Consider the following 11,869-nt stretch of genomic DNA (forward strand, 5'->3'; position numbering starts at 1 on the left):
ACAAAAGTTCCCTGTGTTGATTGTTCATGCAAATCATCCTGTAACAATCACAACAAGTAAACTTATAAGTGTCATTACAACTTAAAATTTTTAAGGGTGACATATATTGGGCTTACAATTTTGTCTGCGATTTCTTGAGCTGCAGCAGATGTCATTTGCCCAAATTTGTTAGTTCTAGCCTTCTTCCACTTCACATGTCTTGCAATAGGGGATGGAGGGTCGACGACCACATCTGTATTGTCAGTACCGTCACCTTGATTCACTCTTGACTTTGTTTTCTCAGCCATCAATTTTTTTTCAAGCACGTCGTACCCTCCACGAGACAATATGTGGGGACAGTCGTTGAATTTTTGAATTTCCTGTGCTTTTTTACGGATTCCCTGTCAACATTATTAAATACAAGTCCATATATCAAAACTTTGACAACAATTAAATAAGTTAAATGTTGAGTAAAAGCAATTCAATTTAAACCTTCCAAGTAGGTGTCTGTCGAGTCTTTGAAAATGCTTCCCATGTTTCTCGATCGAAACCATACTTAGCAGATGGATCAATGTTTTGTTGATCATCTTTGTCATTGTATACATATCTGGAGGTCAGGGAGGACTTAAATTGCCTCCATCTTGTCGCAACCGTGGACATAACCTTCTTCTTCGCAGTTAAACCTTCAGGAATATCAAATTTGGCCTAAAATAATAAATACTTTTCAATCAGTAACTACATAAACCAAATTTCCACAGGCATTAAATATACACAAAAGTAAACTCGTTACCAGTTGAGTGGACTTACCAAAATGTCATCCCATACAATAACTTTTAGAGTGTCGGGGACATCTTTCCAAGTAGCATGAACAATAGGGATTTTCGCCCGCGCCACTACCCCCAAGTAACTATGGAATTTTTCTTTATGCGGGCCAGATCCTCTACCAGTACTAGTGTTGACGTGGACAGTTGGTCGTGCTTGATATAAGCTTCCGCTTGATGCACAACCAAGGAGGGAGGTTGTAGATTATTAGCAAAACAGGCCACGAACTATGATTGCAGCTCAAGTTTCCAAATGGATTCATTCCATCCGAAGCAAGACCAACCCTTAGGTTTCTGGGATCTTGGCTAAACTCCGGATACAGCTGATCAATTGTTTTCCATTGAGGAGAATCATCAGGATGACGGAGCAATCCATCTTTGATCCTGCCATCAGCATGCCATGTTAGATTTTTCGCATCTTCTGCATTAGCAAACAATCGCTTAAACCTTGGTATTACTGGAAGATACCAACAAACTTTGGATGGACGATCTTTGTATGTGGTTGCATCTTCACCGAAATCGTTGGAATTCACTTTGTAGCGTGACACGCCACATGTAGGGCAGTTGCGCAGTTTAGCATACTCATGCCTATACAAGATACAATCGTTAGGGCAAGCATGTATTTTTTGGTATTCCATTCCAACAGGACATAATATCTTCTTTGCCTCGTAATGATTCTTCGGTAGCGTGTTATCTTCAGGAAGCATATTCTTCAATAACAACAGTAATTCGTTGAAGCTTTTGTCACTCCACCCAAATCTTGCTTTCAAATTCACCAAAGCTAACACCCCTGACAACCGTGTATACTTAGTGCATCCGACATACAACGGTGTCTTTGAATCATTTTCTAACTTTTCATAATATGGTGCATGTGTTTGCCTAAAACCCTCTTGTCCAAGATCGCGTAGCATGTCTTCTATACGATCACCAACTTCTTCATGAAATCCAACATTTCCAGGGGTTGATGACATTTCTGATAACTCACCATGTCATATCCATCTTGTATAAGTAGGACAGATACCATCACATATCAGATGTGTTCTAATGTCATCCAAAGATTGTCGTCGACCATTCAAACATTTCACACATGGACAGAAGTATACCCCACGAAAGTCTGGAGCATTTTGTTTGGCAAATTGCAAGAAATCTTCAACCCCATTCTCGTACTCTTCAGTTATGCGTGGTCTTTTCATCCAACTCCGATCCATATTTGGTGTACTGTCAAACGAGGTTCATTATCTGATATGCATGCGAACCTCTCTTTTTTATTGTAAAAAGGTGTGACCCTACCTCATTCAGGAAGACAGTTTTTTACTTCATTCAAACAAACAAGTTAAGGCGGTTATGTTAAATTTGACTAAATTTCGGCAGCATTTCGCTTTGGTCTCCAAGTACACGACATCAAAGCGGTGACATCAATTGACACCGCTCATGTATGCACCCAGAGAACAAAGCAAGATGCAGTGACCGAAATATAATAAAAAATAACACAACATACTTGACTTGTAAGTCAAAATGAAGTAAAAAAAAAAATTGTCTTCCCAAACTGTCCAAACGGACAATTCAAGATTCAATACAACAATTAATCCAAATTATCCGTATTAATCGTTGTATTGAAGCTCAAACGGGGAACTATGGCTCACTCAATGAGGTAGAATGTAATAATAAACAATACTTACATCAGGGGCAAAAATATAATAGTTAACCACAGCAGTTTAAGAATGGCATACATACCTCCGAAGATGAGCAGTATGACAGTATTTGTTGCAGTAACAGTGAAGGAGCAAGTACTTTTTGCCAATCCGTAACAGTCGGTACCTACAAATTAAGAATAATTTCATATTTAATAGCACAACAAGATTACAGTTGTGTAACAAAAAAAATTGAAACACACATACAACATATGGCTGTAAGGTAATTCAATAACACAAAAACATTAGTTCATTTTCAAGACTTCAGACTAACTTCTGTTTGTCTTGGGAAATAGATTTAGTGCAATCACATTTTCATGCATTCAATTTATTTTATATTTGTTCTAAATTTCAGTAGTTCAATTTTGAACAACTGAAATTTGGAATTCATTTTTTAAAATTAATTGGTCGAAATAAAATATGAATTATTCAATCTTCATTTGATAGTTCCAAGTTACTAAATGCATTGACAAGTGAACGCAGAGGATATGATCCTCTGCCTTAGTCTTTCAGTCAATGATAGGTATTCTCACACAACCTTCCAAGGTAATTTTTAGGAATTGAAGGAAACGGGGTGATGTAGAGCCTTAGTTGCTTCTAGTTTTAAGAGCTACATGTGAACTTACTCTAGAATAAGGTAAGGTTAGTGGTACCCCTGATCCTGCCACTTTGTTTGCATAAGAATTGACACTTTCACATACATAATTTAATTGACACTTTCACATCCTTTCATTTATAAGAGTATAAGGGCCTTTGTAATATTAGATTCATTATAGTTTCAAAACTGCTCAAAAGAGTATTTATAATGGCAGCTGTGTGTTATTCCTTGTGATAAGGTTAATCTTTTATTTTTATCTTTGTGTAAGTATCTGTGTTTTTCATTTGCTTTTTAAGCCTTGTGCAAGTTTTTTGGCCTATTAACATGTAGAGAATTCTAGAGACAGAGATTAAGTTCTTACTTACATCATATAAATAAAGACTTACTGCACTATTATATCATAGGGAAACTTCTTTATGCAAGAACTATTACTTTCTTCTCCTTTGAGAAAAATGAAAATTTAAAAAAGTATAGACAAAGTGCTTATCACTTTTTTCGTGTCTTTAAAACACGGCCTTTATTTATATCACACAAAGTATAAACAAAGTCACAAAACACTTTAAAAAGATACTAGTAAGCCCATACAAAAGCTCAAATACCATTTATCACTGTTGGTATTTTCCTTACTTCCTCACATCTTATCCAATGTGTGTGTCCAGCTGTTGGTAATTCTAGAGTAAGTTCGCAGGGGCATGTAAGATTATGGATGATAAATTGATAATTAAATATACATTTTTGTATAAAAATTAAGCTTAATGTCACTTTTGTTCTATTAAGTTTATTTTAGTTTCATTTTGATATGTTTTCAACAAAACGGATCGTTTTTGTATTTTTTTTGGTTTTTTTCTAAAACATTTAATTTTGTCAATGTTTTAAATTTTAAAAAAATAAATTTTAAATAGTGGTGATTAATTAAAAATCATTACTATCTTTATTTTATTTTAAAAATTATAAAACAATCTAATTCCTAACCTCTTTTCTTTCCTAAACACCAACAGTCATTACTTCACCCCTCCCCCCACCATGCCCACCACCTTGCCCCCGAGTTCCTCCTCTAGCATGCCTCCCTTGTCGCCTCCTTCTCCCATCAATTTGTTCACAAAATCACAAAACATACTAATCATGCCACTATCATCTTTAAGCTTGTTGCCTAAAGTAGATGACGAAGCAATTCTTAAGACAGACATGGATGGATTAACGGGGGTAAATGAAGTGAATGTTTTCATACCAAGTGACAAAATTGTATTGGTTACCATTGGATTCAATGTTCAAAAGTGTCATTCAAATAAACCAAAGCAAAACTGCCAATTCATGCACAATGGGATGATGGCAGCCGAAATGAAGAACGTAAGTTTTGAATGGTACTAGAACAAAGGCCCTTAAGTATGGCAGTATGGTGCAAGTCTTTCTGCAGGACATTTATTTGAGAGATGCTTTTGGGTAATTGGGAAAGGATGGCAGCTGCAGGGAATTATAAAATAGGTGCAGCACATTTTCAATCATTGTATTGGGTTCAGGTGGTCCCTAATATAATGGGTGCAGGACATTTGCTATCACAGTGGGTGTGGTTGGTGATGTATGTAGAGGCTTCAAGGAGAAAGTACTGGTTTATTGTGATGGGATAATTACCCAATTGCATGTGGAATTGTCCAGCAATCAGCTCCATAGGTCTGTTAAGCCTCCTATTTTTTCAAGTTTTGGAGACATAGCCTTGGCAATTGGAGAAAAGTCTTAGAAGTAGTTGTTGTATGCAATGCCTATGCTTTAGAGTGGTGCAGAACTCGCTGCAGATATATATGCTGCTGATGACAATATGACAGAATACACTAATTGTTTGACAAATGGAATTCTAGAGGCATACTCAGGGATCTTAGAAGGATTTAAAGGTTCCCCAAAGACCCAATTTCTAATGTCTTAAATATGCTCGTTTACCACTGTTCATAAATAAAAGCCGCTGAAATTTGTTTCACAAATTAAATCTTTTAATATAATTTGAAGACCAAATTGATAACTAAGAAACAAAAAGCTAGCCTGCAAATATATTTATTTATGAGCATTCATTTCTGAACATTCCCCTCATTTTGAAGCTGCTGCCTCTTAAAGGTTATTATTGGACATTTGAATGAAATTAATTTTGTCAAAATTTTGTTAAAGAGAGCTACCTGTTAAATTAGGAAACTTAACATAATATATTAATTTTTTGTAAAATTAGCCATGAGAGTTCAAAGATCTAAACGACAACTTTATATATCCATCTTTATGAGTGAAATTTCTTCAAATCTTGAATAAATGAACAAAAGAAGTAGGCAATATAATTAGCTATAAAGAAAGGAACCAACCTCTATTCTTGGAATTGGATGACCTTGAGTTGTGATTTGTCTTTACTTGTCACTATTCCAAATCGTAAGCAATAAACTGAATGTGAGAAAAAAAAAAAAGAGCAGCTTTAGGAAGAAAGCTGAAATATGTTGGCAAGCTAAACATGATTTAAGCATATGGATGATGTACTACTAGTCCGAAGAAGACCAAGATCAAGTTAAAAAGCAACAGAATACTGAGAGCATGATGAAAGAAATCAGAAAACATACTCGATCACAAATGATCCTCCCTGTTTGAGTGTTTGGAATGAAAAAATATCTTAAGTTTATCTTTTTTTAAATTATGTAAAAGCTAATTTTAAAAAAAAAAAGATGATATGTGACCAACTCTGTAAAAGTCTTTCACTGTCTTTGCTTTTATGTTTGCCTGATACATGACAGTAGAAGGCAGAGCTGAAGTAGTTTTTTTCTTCTTTTTTTTAGTTATAAAAAATTACAAATAAAATTGTATACTGAGTGTTTTTTTGGGGCTGTATGTAATTGTCTTTAATTCTAATTCTGCCTATTTGGGAATTTCTCATCTTCAAATTTTTTAATGTTATTTTAATTTATTGGTTCCTCTTGTCCTTCGAGGGATGATGTTGTTTGCTAAGACAGCCATTGTCGTGGTTGGAGATTTAGGTGATACTTTGGGCAGTAATACTGGCCCTTTGATTCAGGAGAAGGCGGAAACAATTTTAATATGTAGGAAACATATCCCATTTAGGAGAAACTTAACTCCTCTAATTATGTGTGATTATTACTATCAGTCTATATAAACAAGCATATGTTGTGTTCTCCGACTCACAGTTTACACACAAATATCCCTAAGTTTATCCTATTTTACATAAACAAATTAATTTCCTATCCTAAACTAGAATATGACTACATGAGATAAAAAATTTCTTCATAAACCAATGTCTATAGCTGAAATCACGGGCAATGGCAGCAAAAGTCTATAGGTCTAGTTGTGTAGGGGACAAGGAAAGAACATGAGTACTGCCTCAAGGGAAGAACAACAAACAGAACTGAACGCAGTCTCAACAAGGACATTGTATTTTAGCAGATACCAGGTTTCTGCAACATGTCAGGTTAATTTTGAATTTTTTTAATTTCTTGGTTTGTCAGCAGGTGAAATGCAAAACCCAGACAATTGCATAATCTCAGTGATTTGATGAGTTTTTTTTTTTTTTTTCCGGATCAGGATATCCCTGATCAGAGTTATTGTCAATCAATTGCAAATAAAATGAAAATACAACAAGAATTCAGCATTCTTTTGTCTTTGTTTGTGGCATTGTTTTGATTATCATCTTATTTATTTTGGCCGAATTCTCATGTGTCTATGAAATATCTTTTGTAGCTTCTCCTCTGGATTCAACTGCACAGACCGGACAGTCAAGTGGGGGTGGGGGTGATTGGCAAGAACAAGTGTATCAACATGTAATATGTTATTTTCTTATAATTTTTTTCCTTATTAAATTAAATGTGTGCGGCAGGAAGTGCTTTAACCAAAACAAATTTTTATTTTTTGGTTTTCCATAAGAATCATTTTTTTTAATTATTATCATTTTATCCTCGGACTCAGTTGTAACAACGGTAAACATAGCTATCAATGTCAAATCCAGTATAACATTGCGAATAAATAGTGGAGAAAATTGCTCAAAATTCCTGCACTGGTAGGAGATTGCAAGGTTTCTAATGCATTGATTATTTGTTTCTGGCAGATTAAATCTATGAAAGAAAGTTACTTGCCAGAGTTGAATGAAATGTACCAAAAGATTGCTACCCAACTTCAACAGGTATGATTTGTCAGACAATTTTTAATAACTGCTATTGATAAATAATCTTTTTCCATTATTGTTATTCTTGCAAACTCTAGAGATTGTAGCATGTTCTAAGCCTTATATCAGGTCATCACCTTTCCTCAAAGGGAGTCCTTTATTGTTGTTTTTTCCTCGTAAATTATTTTTACTATGTTTAACCCTGTATCTTTCCTTTATCAGCACAATTCCCTTCCAACACAACCAAAGTTAGATCAACTTGAAAAGATGAATGTATTTAAAATGCTGGAACGTATTATAGCATTCCTTCAGGTTTCTAAGAGCAACATCTCACCCAATTTCAAGGAGAAACTAGGTTCATATGAGAACCATATTATAAACTTCATAAATAGAGAAACTAGGTTCATATGAGAACCATATTATAAACTTCATAAATAGAAAAAGACATAAGAAAGCTATGCCTCCAATGCAGTCAAGGCAACTTCCCCTACCTCATATTGATTGGCAATAAGAAGTGTATCAAAAGGTAAGGTAATGTACTTTTTTGTTATCATTTTATTTCTAAGTGAATTGGATTGAACAGCAGATATTTGTCAAATGAACAAAACCCAAAATGATGAAGAATGATGGCTTTTATTGTGAGAAATTATCAAGAAGAAAATGAAACTCTTCAGTAGTCTTTTAGGAAAAATAATGAGAACTCTTCTTAAATCCATACTACTCAATGTTTATATATGTTGATGGACCTTCACATAATATTTGAAAAAATGTGTAATGTAGCAGTAGAAATTACTTGTGCTTTACCCAATAAGGATTTTTTTTTTGTTTTTTTTTCTAGAGTTAATTTCTTTTAGTGCTGTCGTTTTATTCTCTATTGGTTATTTGTATTGAGAATATCTGGTAATTGTTAACATGTCTTTGTGTTGATATGAATGGTATTTCTTTAGTGAGATTTTTGAAGTTTTCAATTTAATATTCAAAGTCATGGTTGGTGTGCTTAAGTTCCACATCTAGTAGTATGGTACGCTTGATGGAGTATTAAGTGACTTGGTTCTCCAAGTGTTTAGGTGCTTATCTTACATGCATGATGTGTGCACAATTAAGCATGAAATTTATAATGCATTACAAAATGAGAAATTTTTTATCATCCTTCCTTAGTGGAACAATGGTACAAATTTTCTTGCACAAGAGACGACAAGGTTTCTAATTAACCGATCCCTATTTGATTTGGTTGATTTTATTTTGCAGATTAAGTCCATGAAAGAAAATTACTTGCCAGAGTTGAATGAAATGTACCAAAAATCTGCTAGTAAACTTCAGCGGGTATGCTTAGTCAGATAAATTTTTAACAACTGCTCTATGAATAAACCAGCCTTTTCCATTATTATTATTATTATTATTATTATTATTATTATTATTTTGGTAATCTCTAAAGATTGCTAAGCACTATTAAGTCATCACCTTTCCTGAAAGTGAAAGGGTGCCCTTTATTATTTTTTTTCTCATCAATTATTTTTAATGTGTTTAACCTTGTACCTTTTTTTTTTTCTTTATCAGCATACCTCCCTTCCACAACAACCGAAGTCATATAAACTCGAAAAGTTGAAGAAATTTATGAAGATGTTGGAATGTGCTATAGCATTCCTTCAGGTTTCAAAGAGCAATATCTCACTTAATTACAGGTTGAAACTGGATTCATGTGAGAAGCAGATTATAAAGATCATAAATATAAATAGACCTAACAAAATCGTGCCTCCACTGCAATATGGACAATTTCCCCCACCTCATATGCAGTCTCATTAAAATCAAGTGAACTCTCAATTGCAAACAACAAATATGCAAGGAGGCTTTGTAGCAGCAACCCAGTAGAATAATATCACAAGCTTAAGAATATGGAATTGAACAAAGTTAACAAAAATGGTAGCATGCAGCAAGCTTCATGTGCTTAGGATACAGTAGAACATGAAAGTTTGTATTAGAGTCAAGTTGCGAACTCAACTCATTTCTAGACTTTTTTTTTTCTGAATTCTCATTTAGTGTCAACTATCCCTACTCTAATTTTATTTATTATGTTTTAATATTTAATGTTCTATACTTTTGTAGATTTAATTTATTGTTTTAAATATACTATAGCAATGTGTGTGCGCACACGAATTTATGCATTTTTAGGTTTGGTGTATATTTTTTATCAACAATTATTAATATACCTCCTCTAATTGTTTACTTTTTTTTTAATCCCAAATTCAAAAGCTAGCCTCCATAATTCTATATTGGGTTATCCGATTTTAACCTTTGCAATCATATTTTATTGTATTCTCAATGTCCCTTGGTCCATATGTCTCTCAATTGAACACGAGAGTAAGAATGTGTTATTCTCGTAAAGTTATGATCATTGATTCTTTTATACTTGAGTGAAAGAGTAAACACAAATATGTCAAATATCACATATTGGTATGCATGGTCACACATATTTCATGTTCTACTCTATCGAGAGGTCCAATAGCATAACTCCATATGTAACAAATCTATATATGTGACTGTTTTACTTAGAGTATAGTCTAAAAGGGACATAAAAATCTAACTTAGGAACAATGATTTGAATGAAACAAGTGAGTAATAATGTTGGAAGTTGAAATTACAAAGATAGATACCTGGAAGAGAATGTGAAACGCAATGAGGACGAGAGAGGCACTTGCAGAGATAGATACCAAACAAATGTGAACCCTAGCACAGATCTATATGAATAAAGTAATTTTCCTTAGTAAGGAACAGAATTCAATTTGCTGCATCAGGAATTGTAGCAAGGGATAACGAATTGGTGGAAATAATATAAAGAAGGGTGAGGGTTACTTACGTAGACAGAGTGAGTGGTCGAAGAAAGAGAGAGGAATGGACTGCGACGGAGGTGCAGCGGAGGACGGAGGTGACGGCGAGCAGAGAACTAAAGATGCGAGACTGCAATGAAAGGGTAGCAAGTCTGGTTCAGGGTTTTGATTATTAAATTGAAATAATTAATTTTATTGTACAAAGTAAATGAATAAATAAATAAAAATATCTAAAATAGTTATAATTTTAAATCAAACTGAGCTAACAACTGCTCATAAGTTTGGTTCGGGTTCAATATCAGTCAAAAATAAAAGTTTGTATTAGAGTCAAAGCTGCGAACTAAACTCATTTCTAGACATGTTTTTTTTTTCTGAATTCTCATTTAGTGTCAACTATCCCTACTCTAATTTTATTGTATTGTCAATGTCCCTTGGTCCATATGTCTCTCAATTGATTATTAGTGATCATCATTGCTGGGCAATCTTACAAAACATGAAAACACAATCCATTGACAAGTGGAAGAAAGCCTTAGCCAAGTAAAAGCCTTATTATAAGATAGATTCATTTAGCAATTAGCATGATACAAAGTAACTTAGGCCATGTAGTGAACAACTAAATGAAAATATGAAATTAGAGAAAAGGGCCCCACTTTGCTTCAAAGATATAGAGAGACATAATATGCAAGATACATGGTTCCTGGCCCCCGAATTGAGGCAAGTGCTGAGGTGCAGAACTGAAATTACAATTATGTTGTATAGAGAGCAATAACATGTATTTTCCAATGAATTGTTCCCCCCCCCCCCCCCCAGTCAACCACAGGACCCTCCGAGCACAATGCACTCAGCTTTGTACAATAAATCAAACTGAATAGCTTTTTAGTATTTTAGACTCGCTAATTTGAACTTCTGGTCTAGAGAATACTATAGTCTGAACAGCTTTGTACTATAAAATTTGCCAAAACCTATGCCAATGTTCCTTAGACCCGAGCACACATGCAGCTTATAGTCAAAGGCTACTAATATAGAGAGGCAACATTCACATATCATTTAATCTTCTCTCAACTATTATCAGAAAAAGTACAACTAAATCAGCTTTAGGCATCCCAGGCTTATCAACCCACAAGCAGAATATCTTTTGCACAGTAAGGTGATAAATTTATCAACATATAATATGTTTATGTGGAGATACCTGGATTTTAGCTCCACGATATGTGATGACACCTGGGATGCAAGTTAAGGTGGTAAACTCATACGAAGCAACCTATAAACAAAAACAAGTAAAAACTTCAGAAAGTTCTTTAATACAAACTAAACTTTAGATAATTTGGAAAATTATTATGCTACCCACCACCCAAACCCAATACAAAGATAAAATCACCCTGCATGCACATTATAATTGATTACTTAATGAACATAATGCATAACCTCTGTTGCATTATTAGAAAGAAAAAACAGAGCACTCTAATCCTTCTTCAAATCATACAACAAAACTCAAACGTAAACATCAACAAAAACCCCAAAATAAGTTAGGAAACAATCTTATACCAAAGTATATAAAAAATACACTAACTGAAAAGTGAAAAGACATGCATTTTGCTTAGCCAAATACACTGCATACCAGCTGATTAAGCACACACCCACAAAGCACTGCAGTGTCTCTTTTCCTTATAGAAACTAAAGAGCCAAAATATGACTTGACTAGAAGCCAATATTGGAATCAGAAGTTTACATGATGATTATTCCTTTTTATGTTCGATCTTTTTTCTTTTCTTGTTTTACTATATGGATAGTTTACATGATGATTATTCTTGTTCCAC

The 11,869-nt window shown here is 34.0% G+C and overlaps 1 pseudogene; it reads left to right on the forward strand.

Moving 5' to 3' along the window:
- Window positions 1-6,181: 6,181 nt before the first annotated feature.
- Window positions 6,182-9,292, forward strand: LOC100812428 (mediator of RNA polymerase II transcription subunit 15a-like; annotated as a pseudogene).
- Window positions 9,293-11,869: the final 2,577 nt, after the last annotated feature.

The sequence above is a fragment of the Glycine max genome, chromosome 8 (genome assembly GCF_000004515.6).
Source record: "Glycine max cultivar Williams 82 chromosome 8, Glycine_max_v4.0, whole genome shotgun sequence".
NCBI lineage: Eukaryota > Viridiplantae > Streptophyta > Magnoliopsida > Fabales > Fabaceae > Glycine > Glycine max.